Source organism: Oryx dammah, unplaced genomic scaffold, assembly GCF_014754425.2.
Source record: "Oryx dammah isolate SB20612 unplaced genomic scaffold, SCBI_Odam_1.1 HiC_scaffold_29, whole genome shotgun sequence".
NCBI classification, from domain to species: domain Eukaryota; kingdom Metazoa; phylum Chordata; class Mammalia; order Artiodactyla; family Bovidae; genus Oryx; species Oryx dammah.
In genome coordinates this window covers 52,346,257-52,359,622 of record NW_024070213.1, presented here as the reverse complement: position 1 = coordinate 52,359,622, position 13,366 = coordinate 52,346,257, and positions in this window count along the sequence as shown.

Sequence of the window (13,366 nt, the reverse complement as noted above, 5' to 3'; positions counted from 1 at the left end):
ACCACTCCTGACACAGGCACATTTCCTTCTACTAGCTGATTTTCTTTCTAGTGTACTTCCTTAGGCGGGTTCTGAGCTTTAAGAGGGAGTTTCTTATCTGGTCTCTCATTTTACATGATTCCTAAGTTTTGTCCTCTGTCCAGCCTATGTGGGCTATTAACACCAAGTGCTAGGACACCAGGAATTCAGAGAATCTCTCAGAGAAAATGCAGACTCTAGTCCTTGTTAACTCCTGTGAAATATTGTACTTCCTTTTTTCTGGTCCTCTGTTGCTTTCCTTATTTTACCACCAATCTAGCCATACTTAGCATTTTAAGGTGTTTTTTACTGAGAGGTGTTCTCTACACAAGTAGTCTGCCATATTGCTGGAAATGGATGTCTTAGTTCATTCTTCAGTGGAAAATTCTCTCCGCAAGTGAGTTTGAATCCATTTACACAAAATGTGTATGTATATATTGTGTATTAAATTATTTCCTTTTAAACTCATGCTATGGGGCTATATTTCAAGTTCTTAAATGGTAGTGTTTGATATTCTGATTTCTTTATATTGGATCAGAGATGGGTATAGTTAGCTGCTAATTCTCTTGGAGACTATTTAAATCTAATTAGGCACATATTTCCTGAAACTGTATTTATAAATAAAAGATTTCAAAGTCCTCTGACTTGTTTGCTCTTAGGGCTTCTTTATTTTTTTTAATGTAGCTAATTGTGCCTTGGTTTGTTTCCCAGGGTATGAACCTGCTTCGGAGGTTGTTGTTTAATCTACAAAAGTCCTTGTTAATGGTAACCTTTTTTTCTTAGCTGTTGTTCTGGAAGTGTAATAAATATTAGCAATTATGTATTTTGTTTTAAATTTCCACCAGATGAATTGGTTTGGCTGATCTTCACCCAAAATTGGGACCAAATCCAAACCATTTTGACAGTTTAGAAAAGTTAGTTAATGTTTTCCTTTATTTTGCTTAAATTGTCATAGTCTCTGAACATTATGAGGTTTTCCCATAACCATTTAATTATGGAGATAGTTTCCAATTTTTTTTTTAATGATAATTTTTTTAAACATTGGTTACTCTGATGTGCAATGGAGCATAGTAGATTTCTTTTCCATTGATGCTGAAAATTAAGTGTCCCCAAGTGGTAGAGAGGAACTTTGAAGAAGAAAAACTATTGCCAGATGGGCTTGGGTGGTTCAGAAAACCTTGGAAAGGCAAAAAGTTTATATCAAATGAAATCTTAATTTTTTAAAGAACTACTACTAACACTATATATTTGTGAATAACTTTGTCAAAATTCTCTTTCCTTCAATTAACATATCTTTGCCATGTAATGCCAATAAATTCAGTGCACCCCAAATTAGAGATTGGTCAGCATTTTACTGAGAACCCTGAATTTCTTAATGGCTAATTTTATAAGTCCCAAAGCAAAGATTGCTCACTTACATTATCAAAAAATATAAGTAAACTTAGAATTCCTTCTCCAATTTATACAGTACAAAACCCATTCACCTTCACGTAGTTTTATGAAAAAGATCACATTTCATGATGAGGTAGTTTATTCCAGCAATGTAAAATGGGTTAACTTTTTAAAAAATTCAGTGAAATTCAGCACATTAAATGAATAAAGGGGAAAAAACATGATTGTCTTAGTGAGGAAAAGCACAGTGGCATCAGTTATGCCAAATGCTGCTGAGTGTATAAGATGATAACTGAGAATTTATCTTTGATTTGGGCTTGTGGTAGCCATTGGTGACCTTAATGAAGTTTCTCAATGCTGGTAGTGATCAAATACCAATAAAAGAGGATTTAAGAAAGAATGGGAAGAGAAAAAGTGGTGATGGTGAATACAGACAGCATGCCAATAATTTACACTGAGGAGTGCAGAAAAATTAGGTTGTGGATCCAGAAAAGGAGTGTGACACCAAGGGAGGATTTCTATTTAAAGATGGCAGATAGAGCATGATGATAAAGAAGAGAAAGAAGTGGCATTGCTGAATTTGTGGGATTGAACACTGTGAAATAAAAAGGACATTCGTCCTCATTCCCAACAATTAAGTATGTGTGGTGGTAAAAAGATCAGTGAAATGGAAGCCATAGGGTGTTCATTACCAAGGAGGCATAGTGCAAAGACTGGAGAAGGAGGAGAGGGGAAGCAGAGAGCTGTTTGGAGATGAGAGTATGGGGGAGATAGATGGCTGGAGTGGGTCACATTTAGATGGAGAGAAAGGATAATGGTATATGGAGTGGTAGATTGGGTTGGCAAGAGAATTAGTCCTGGCATTTCCTTAGAAGAGGGGTTCACTCTCTCTGATGTTTATGTAGTTGGCAGAGTAAGGTATCTCCGGGTGGGCATTTATGCCACTCAGAATTCTGCAGTGGAATTAGGAGGTTACACTTCTGAAAGAGTTTGAATCTGGTTACTTTGTTGTCTCCCTTTCCAGAAAGAATCAGTTTGAGTCTGTCTTTAATTTGAGGGTTCAGAGGAGAGATTGAAGGCTTCCAGAACCCAGCCTTGTAGGGAGTGTTGAGAGACTCTTCATGTGCCTGGGGCCCAGCTGAGACTTATGGAGGCCATAAAGCTCTTCCGTTTTGCTCAAACAGTGGAGATAGGTAGGGGTTCTTCCCATCACGCAGGGGATTTGTGGTATGGTAGATGGGAGATGTGGAGAGAGTTGGTGATGTTCTTTGAGAATTAGTTCAGTGAATATGAGCCCAGGTGAGTAGGAATATTGGTATCCTCAAGCTTTGTTCTACTGTTGCAACTGCTAAATGTGAGCTGATCTAAATATTTATATTGCAAATATATATTAGAATTACGGTCCTGCCTTGCATGCATTTTCCTCTTAATTATATAAAAATTTGAATTCATGTTTGTCTGTGAAGGCTAGTGGACTGGCGTTTCTCCGAGTCTCATAATGAGATGAGATGTTGCTATTAGTGTCATACAAGCAGAATTAATAGCCTGTTTAAAGAGCCAAATGAAGAGCCAGAACCAGTGAATTATGCATTACCAGATTTTAGAGATTAGACTGGTATCCTGATAATTGCCTTAAAACCTTAATGCCACAAATCAAGATACAACTAACATCAAGAGTTATATGAACATACTTGAGATTATGTTTCTGGATAAATTTTTCAATTTCTTTCAAAGTTGATCCTTGGATATTGTTTTGATTCTTGGCAATTTTGGAGATATATGATAGCATCCTTCCAAAATAACAATCTGATTATAGCTTTTAACATTGGGTTACCAAAAAAAATTATTGTATGTTTGTACTCTTCATGGCTGTCTCTAGCCCTCAGACATACCTGGTTATCACATTGAGAACTCTATACTCATAACATTTTAAAAGCAGTGGTTTCTACTATGTAGGATGAATATGAGATTAAGTTGCTTTACTTCATTTTCTTCTGTTTGTGATAGAGATTAGAAAAGATAGAAGCATCTTGATATACATGACATTCTTTTCTTTCCGTTTAGGTACAGCACTCTCTTCTGCTTTCATAAATTTGTTCATGTCATTCTCCACTCTTAGAATTCCCCCATTTTGTCCCTCCACCCATCTGAAAGTGAAAGTCGCTCAGTCATGTCTGACTCTTTGAGATCCCATGGACTGTCCATGGAATTCTCCAGGCCGGAATACTGGAGTAGGTAGCCCTTCCCTTCTCCAAGTGATCTTCCCAACCCTGGGATCCAACCCAGGTTTCCTGCTTTGCAGGCAGATTCCTTACCAGCTGAGCCACAAGAGAAGCCCAAGAATACTGGAGTGGGTAGCCTATCCCTTCTCCAGTGGATCTTCCCCACCCAGGAATCAAACCGGGGTCTTCTGCATTGCAGGCAGGTTCTTTACCAACTGAGCTATTAGGGAAGCCCTGATTCATGCATCTAAATCTCAAATATTCTTCAAGACCCTTCTCTTTTTCTTAAGTCCTATATTTGTAATGCAATATCATCCCATTTAGAAAATAATTTTTTATATTCATGTTTATCAAGACCCTACATACCTGCAGAAACTTGCATTAATAGCTTCAGTTGTTCATTGTTTCCTATATCTGTGCCATGTAATTTTGCTTTCCCAACTTGGGCAGGATCACCTGCCCACTCCTTGACTCTGGCCTTGGGTGGATGACTTGCTTTAACTAATGAAGCAGTGTTGTACATTTGAGGATTCCCTCTTGAACCTCTGCCATCACCATGAGGTCATTCCCCTGCCAGCCTGCAGAAGAGAGGGCCACATGGAGCAAAACACCAGTTGTCACACTGAGGCCATCCTCAGCAGTCATCCATTCAAACACCAGACAGTAGGGCAAGTCAGTCACTTGAGGTCAGAAGTGCTGCCTAGCAGACTCCCAGCTCACCTCAGAAGCACAGGCTATAAGGATGAAGTTTTGTGTGTGTTCACAGCATTACTATAGCAGTAGATAATTGATAAAATATCCTACATAGTGTGACCCACGCCTTGCTAAACTTATTTCTTACTCTTGTCGACTTCTTTCATCACTCTCCAGCCATATTGGCCTTCTTTTATTTCCTCTTTTATACCAAGATAATTTTTGGCTTCAGATCTTTGCCCTGTTCCCTCTGTCAGGAGCATCTTCCTTCTCTTATTTGTGGGGGCATCATCATGAGTTTTTTAATGTCTTACTTTGAGATTGCTCCCTTGACCCCACTGCCTAAAGGGGCCTTCTTCCCAGCTATTCCCTATTCCTTTTCACTGTGTTTTCTTCACTTTGCTTGTGATTTTCTCAACTTATTTATTTACATGTTTATTGTCCATCTTCCCCAATGTTCCTGAGGTAGGGAGTTTATTTTTTTTATCCCTAGTATCAAGAATAAGGAGCTTCCCAGGTGACTCTAGTAGTAAAGAACATGCCTGGTAATGCAGGAAACATAAGAGAAGTGAGTTTGACCCCGGGGTTGGGGAGATTTCCTGGAGGAGGTCATGACAACCCACTCCAGGAGAATCCCATGGACAGAGATGCTGGCCGGCTACAGTCCATGGAGTCACAAATTTGAACACGACTGAAACGGCTTAGCACATCAAGAATAGAGTCTGGCACATAACAGACTTTCAATAAATGAGATAAGTCTATGAATAAATTTTTATTAACAGGACAGAGGGGACAAGGTATACAGGTTCTAGAATGTGATAGAGTATTATATTAATTTCCTAGGGCTGCTGAAACAAATTTCCATAAATGCGATGGCTTGAAACAACAGAAATTTACTTTTCACAGTTCTGCAGGCCAGAAGTCTGAAGTCAATCTGTAGTCAGGGCCACACTCCTTCCACAGGCTCTGACATGGTCTTCTACCTGTGTCTGTCCTCTGTGTGTCTGTCCCTAATATCCCTCTGCCCCTCTTTTATTCATGTGATGGCATTTATAGCCCACCAGGATAATCTAGGATTATCTCTTCATTTTCAGATTCTTAAGTTAGTCACATCTGCAAAGATGGTTTTTGATATGAATACATAATTGCATAAGTGAGGGGGCCATTTTTTGGCCTACAGTAAGCATAGATATGGGGCTTTCCAGAAGGCTCAGTGGTAAAAGAATCCACCTGCCAATGCAGGAGACGTAGGTTCATTCCCTGGGTTAGGAAACCCCCTAGGAGAAGAAATGGCAACCCACTCCAGTATTGCCGGGAAAATTCCATGAACAGAGGATGCTGGCAGGCTACAGGCCATGGGATCACTGAAAGAGTCAAGACACAATGACTAAACCAGAAAATATGGACATGATCAACTCAAGCACGTGGGAGGCAGAACAACATAGTTTAAGATCCTGTGCTGTGGAGCCAGAGTGTCTGGGTTTGAATCTCAATTTTGCCACTTATTGTATGCATGTGGCCATGTTATTTAACCTCTCTGCTTAGTTCCTCTCCTGCAAAATCCAGATGACAATGGTTGCTGCTGCTGCTGCTGCTAAGTCGCTTCAGTCGTGTCCAACTCTGTGCGACCCCATAGATGGCAGCCCACCAGGCTCCCCCGTCCCTGGGATTTTCCAGGCAAGAACACTGGAGTGGGTTGCCATTTCCTTCTCCAGTGCATGAAAGTGAAAAGTGAAAGTGAAGTCGTTCAGTCATGTCTGACTCTTCGAGACCCCATGGACTGCAGCCTACCAGGCTCCTCCATCCAAGGGGTTTTCCAGGCAAGAGTACTGGAGAGGGGTGCCATCGCCTTCTCCGGATGATAATGGTAGCCTCTTCAAAAGATTGTTGTGAGAATTGATGGGGCGTGTTATGTGTTTGATGCTTATCATTACAGTTGTAAAGCAACACCTACTGAGCATGTCTGATATGCCAAGCTCTGTTAAACACATTTTTTATCTTAGCTAATTTAATCCTCACAACAACCCTATGAGGTAGAGGCTAAGCTACTTGCTCAAGATCACACATCTAGAAAGTGGTAGAGGTAAGAGTCAAGCTCATAGTCTGTGCTCTTAGCCACTTCATACATAGCTTCTCTGCTGGTGCTGCTATTATTTTACAGTAATTGCTCTGAGATTTCTTTTGGCAATTAATATTTCCAGGAAAACCAGAGATTTATGGAGGATGTGAATTGGAATCAAAACCATGAATCTGTATGGCCTTTTGTAAAAACCACTTTAAAAATTGAAACAACATTTTAGTTTCAAGTGTACAACAAAGTGATTCATACATACATACATATAAGTGAAAGAGAAGTCACTCAGTCGTGTCCAACTCTTTGTGGCCCTATGGACTGTAGCCCATCAGGTTCCTTCATCCATGGGATTTTCCAGGCAAGCATACTGAAGTGGGTTGCCATTTTCTTCTCCAGGGGATCTTCCTGACCCAGGGATCGAACTCAGGTCTCTCGCATTGCAGGCGTACTCTTTACCCTCTGAGCCACCAGGGAATCCCATATATAAAATACTACCATATATAAAATACTAAATGTAAAATGTATATACTCATATAATATATATATTCTTTTTCAGATTCTTTTCAGTTATAGGTTATTACAAGATACTGAATATTGTTTCCTATGCTATACACTAGATTCTTATTGTTTATCTATTTTATATATAGTAGTGTGTAGTTGTGAATCCCCAGCTCCTAATTTATCTCTCCCCCCATCTCCCTGATATCCCTTTGGTAACCATGTTTTTTTCTTTGTCTGTGAATCTGTTTCTGTTTTGTAAATAAGTTCATTTGTATCTGTTTTTTTTTTTTTTTTTTAGATTCCACATGTAAGTGGTATGATACTTGTCTCACTTACTTCACTTAATATGATCATCTCTAGGTCCATCCATGTTGCCTTCTTCAATTTAAGCCTCAATTTTGAAACAAGGAGCTGATGACTTGAGCCAGTCAGGTCCAGGTTTTGTTTTTGCTGACTATAGAGCATCTCTGTCTTCAGCTGTAAAGAATGTAATCAATCTGATTTCAGTATTAACATTTTGGTGATGTCCATGTGTAGAGTCATCTCTTGTGTTGTTAGAAAAGGGTGTTTGCTATAACCAGTGTGTTCCCTTGACAAAACTCTGTTAGCCTTTGCCCTGCTTCATTTTGTACTCTAACGCCAAACTTGCCTGTTACTCCAGATATCTCTTGACTTCTAACTTTTGCATTCCAGTGAAATGCAAAAGGACATTTTTTTTTTTTGGTGTTGATGAAAAAAACATCTTTGATGAAATATGAAGAAAAGGACATATGTCTTTGGTGTTAGTTCAAGAAGGTCATAGAACCATTCAACTTCAGCTTTTCTGGCATCATTGTTCGGGATATAGACTTGGATCACTGTGATGATGAATGGTTTGCTTGGAAATGAACGAAGATCATTGTGTCATTTTTGTGATTGCACCCAAGTACCACATGCATTTCAGACTGTTTTGTTGACTATGAGGGCTACTCCATTTCTTTTAAGGGATTCTTGCCCACAGTGGTAGATATAATGGTCATCTGAGTTAAATTCTCGCATTCCCATCCATTTTAGTTCACTGATTCCTAAGATGTCGATGTTCACTCTTGCCAGCTCCTGCTTAACTGCATCCAGTTTACCTTCATTCATGGACCTAACATTCCAGGTTCCTATTTAATATTGTTCTTTACTTTCACCACCAGACACATCCACAGATGAGCATTATTTCTGCTTTGGCACAGCCTCTTCTTTCTTTCTGGAGCTATTAGTAGTCGCCCTCTGCTCTTCCCCAGTAGCATCCCGGACACCTTATGATCTGGAGAGCTCACCTTCTGGTGTCATATCTTCATGGAGTTCTTGTAGCAAGTATACTGGAGTGATTTGCCATTCTCTCTTCAGGTGGACCACATTTTGTCAGAACTCTCCACTATGACCTGTCCTTCTTGGGTGACCCTGCATGCCATAGCTCATAGCTTCATTGAATTATACAAGCCTCTTCACCACCCCAAGGCCATGATCCATGAAGGATTTACTGCCTTAGACAGTGGAAACTGAAGATTAATCTAGATAATAAGATATTATTTTATGTTTGATCTCTCTAGTGGGGAAATATAAGTATTGTGTCTTGTAATTCACTTGCACATTTATTCATTCAACAAGTGGTTATTATGGATCTAATAATATATGCCAGGCACTGTGCTAGGCATTGAGAATTCAGTAGTGGACAAGATAGCCTCAGACCCTTCTATGTGAAGTTTATAGTCTATTGGGAGAAATCATAATTAAACAATCATATAAATAACTATAATCTGCATAGTGCTGGGTGCATAGTAGCTGTTTAAATGAGTGCTGATTAATTAAGGTGCCCAGTCTTACTTGCTTCTTAGATCCTGACAAATTGTAGTCAAAAAAAGCAATGTAGTAATTCATATTTGAGGTCTACAGACAACAGGAAAAATTTCAGTGCAGTCAATAAGTTTAGTAATATTCAGGCTGTTTTCTGTATTTTTCTTATTTCTGACATAGAGCAAAGATTATGTCAGTTGCCCTGTGGTTTAAAGCCACAGTTATTCTGGGAGTACACAGTGGCCATCACTGAGCAGTAACTGATCCAAAAGAATTCCAGCCAAAGTCTTGCCAATGATGGAAAGAAGTGATGTGCCCTGGAAGTTGCCAAAAAGTATGTTTTTCTTGCTAATGGCAATCATTGTGTCTTTGAAATTCTTCATATGTTGTGATGTGTGCATATATGAATGTTCCCTGTGAGGCAGAGATGGTGCTGTCAGATTCATTCAAGCAGTACTTAACTCTGTATAATTTGTAGCTAATCAGATGCCTAATAAATGTTTCGATGCTGCTGCTAAATCATGTTGCCAATGACATTCAAGAAAGTTCTAGAAGATAAACCATCAAGATTGGCACTTTAAAATTGTTGATTATTTAAATTCCATTTCCTCCTTCAAATTATCAAGGCTTGTTTATGCTATTCAGTTCTAGTACCTCTTCTTTAATATGAAAGGAAATATGAAATGCAATTTCCACCTCTGAGGGTTCTTTTCTTCTTTTTGCAACTTCATTTCAGCTTCTCTAAAGTGGTGGATCTGTGTGTAGTTTTTATTGTTAGATACTGACCCTGCTGATACTCAGAATATTGCTTCATTATTCTCCTTTATATACAGTGTTGAAAACAATGAGTTGGTTCCCTTTCATCCCTCAAAAGGTGATTATTTACTTTCTTTTCTCTAAGTTTCAATATGAATTCATAGATTTAAACATATTTTCTGTGTTTTATTCAATCCATTGAGATTACTATCCAATTTGTAACTCAAATTGTCTCCCCCTTTTTTTTTTGCCAATGGGAGCTTTTTTTATATGAATCTTGAGTCTGACAGCTTTTTTGCTATCTAATGTGACATTCTATTCCAGGTTCATCTTGTACAGGTTTTTCCCCCGACCTGGAATTTGTCATTTCTTCAAGAAGTCTTGAAGTTAGAATTGGAATTTCAGTGCCACAATCTGGGGAGCAGAGATGCTCATTGCTTATGGGCTGATCATTTCTTCTAAAACTCTTCAATGGATAGAACAAATAAAAACAGTATGTTAAATAAAATATCTGATGCATTCATACTGATGCTTCCAGTTAAAATTCAACTATAAGGATTTTTAATTTACCTCTTCTATATTTATCTGTGTCTCCTTTTTTCTTCCTGCTAAAAATCCTAGTTCTTAAGGATACAAAGGATATTAGACTATATCATAATTACTAATTTATTTTAAATTATCTATAGCAATCTCAAAATATTAATCTATTACTAATATTTCTACTACCAATATAATTAGAAGAGTTTTAAAGGTGTATGATTTTTTCCATATGCTCACTCCATTTTTTAATCATTTGTACCCCTATCATTGAAGATCAGTTTTACTGGGTATAAAATTCTTAGGTCACATTTTATTTCCTTGAGCATGTTAGTTATGATTATTTTGACTGATACTCTGTAAACATTTGATGAAAGTTCACAGATGTTCATTAAAAAAATTTTTCTTCAGCCTTCCACAAGGCTTGTGAGACTTAGTTTCTTGACCAGGGATTGAACTCAGTCCCCAGCAATGAAAACTCCAAATCCGAATCACTAGACTGCCATGGACTTCCTCCCCTCAAAATTCTTTTTAATAAATTAGAAATGACATGACAAAGAACATAAGCCAGAAACCAACATCAATATGATAATTAACTTTGAAACATTTCCAGAATTGATGGGAACAAGACTTGATGCCCATTGTTACCGCTATTATTCATCATTGTTCTGGAAATGCTTTAATAACAAGAAACAATATATTCTGGTATTTATCAGAATTCAGGAGACAAAATTGCTGTGGTTCACTGATGATATGAATGTCTAGCTAGAAAGACTACAAAAACCAACAAAAAAGAAACAAATATGTTCAGTATGCTGCTGCTGCTGCTAAATTGCTTCAGTCATGTCCGGCTCTGTGCGACTCCAGAGATGGCAGCCCATCAGGCTCCCCCATCCCTGGGATTCTCCAGGCAAGAACACTGGAGTGGGTTGCCATTTCCTTCTCCAATACATGAAAGTGAAAGTGAAGTTGCTCAGTCGTGTCCGACTCCTAGCGACCCCATGGACTGCAGCCCACCAGGCCCCTCCGTCCATGGGATTTTCCAGGCAAGAGTACTGGAGTGGGTTGCCATTGCCTTCTCCAAAATATGTTCAGTATAATACCTGGCTAATGTCAATATATAAAAACCATCAGTGCTACTATTATATAGGAAAGGGTTAACTCAACAGCCTGGGTTGCTCAAACCCTGTACTTTCCCAAGAAAGGCCCATTTTCAGGACTGGCCTTTAGTTGGTTCCTGGGAGCTGAGATCTTGGAATGTTCTGTCTAATAATATTTTTCTATGCTCAAGGCCTTGAGCCTTGCTATACCTGTTTGTTCAAATAACTGATGCTAACAATGTGATTTAGGATGAACACCTGCTTTCTTTATGGGGTCTGGAACTTGGGTAACAAATCTGTGAGGCAATGCTATATGTCTACATGAATGACCCCAGTAAAGAATTCAAGCATTCAAGCCTGCTTAGGATGACTTCCCTGATTGGCAACACTTTGCGTATGGTTGTCATACATTGTTACTGGAGAAATTAAGTAGGTTCAGTGTGGCTCCACTGGGAGGGGATATCTGAAACTTTGAGCCTGGTTTCCTCTGAAAATGCCCCATATGATCTTTCCTTTTCCTACTTTTACTCTCTATTCTCTCACTGAAATAAACCATAATCATGGGTATAACAACTTCTGGGTCCTATGTAGGAGTCCTAGTGAACCACTGAGCTTGAGGATGATCTTGGGGACTCCTCACATCTCTGTATATTGGGAATACCTTTATAAAAAATAAGATCCCATTTATCAGAGTGATAAAACAATGCTTAGAGTATATGATGTGAAGTGAAGTCGCTCAGTTGTGTCTGACTCGTTGCCACCCCATGGACTGTAGCCTACCAGGCTCTGTCCTTGGGATTTTCTAGGCAAGGGTACTGGAGTGGGTTGTCATTTCCTTCTCCAGGGGATCTTCCCAACCAAGAATTGAACCTGGGTCTCCCTCATTGCAGACAGATGCTTTACCATCTGAACCACCGGGGAAGCCCCTTTAGAATATATATTCCACTTATAAAACACTATAAAAATTTTTAAGTAGGATAAAGCAAAAGGTAAAAATTTTTCTGAGAAATTTAAGAGAAGACTTGAATAAGGGGAGAGCACTTATGAAAATATCAATTCTCCTGAGAGTATTAAAAATTGTAACACAGTCCCAATTAAAACTATAATTTTTAAAAATTTTGATCTCCTGAGAAAATAGCCTATACATTTTGAAAGAAAGAGTTCCGGGCAAGGCCTTACCTCTAGATAATAAAACTTGGTTTTTAAAAAGCTATAATAATTAAAGTAGTATAGTACCAAGAAAGCCAGGAATAGATATATACATGAATTAAATGGAAAGCTCAGAAATATACCCAGATATTTATTAGAATTTAGTATAAGCTGAAAATTGCATTCAAGTCAATGAGGAAAATTTGTTTTATTTGATGACTGGTGTTAAGAAAATGGGCTAATCTTTTTGGGAAAAGTCAAATTACAAACCTATTAGTCCATTTAGGAAAATCCAGCCCAGATATAAATATTTAAATTAGGAAAAACTAAAGTATAAAAGGACTTGAATAAAACATAAAATGGTTAGATGATCTCATGGTAGGAAAAGACCTATATATAATCCCAAAGTTGTTATACTGTTAGAGAAAATATTTATACCTTGTAAATATTCAAATCTGATTCCTATGGCAGATCTACAAAACTGAAAAGAAGCCATCCCTCCAATAAAGAAATGCAAGTTAAACTCCAGTAAGTTCCTAGATTTTTTCCTACTAGATTGGCAGTGATTTAGAATAATGATAAAGGCTAGGATTAGTGAAGATGTAGGTAAATATGAATTTTCATATGCTGTCAGTGGAAACATACTGATACAGGATTTCTGGGAGTAATTTGAAAATCTGTATCAAATACCAATGTGTATTTTTTACTATTCCACATCTAGAAATCCTTTCTAAGGGTATCATCAGATATGCCACGAGATATACACAAAATCTGTTTGACAACCTAAAGGTCCATCGAGATGAATGGATAAAGAAGATGGGGTATATATATACACGCACAATGGAATATTACTCAGCCATAAGAAAGAATGAAACAATGCCATTTGCAGCTACATGAATGGACCTAAGGATTATCACACTAAGTAAAGTAAGTCAGAAAAAAAAAAAGACATGTTCCATATATCACTTATATGTGGAATCTAAAATATGATAAAATGAACTTATCTACAAAACAGAAACAGACTCACAAACAGAAAACAGATTGTGGTTGCCAGAGGGAGGGGGGGAGTGGGGGTGGGTTAGACTGAAAATTCAGGGTTA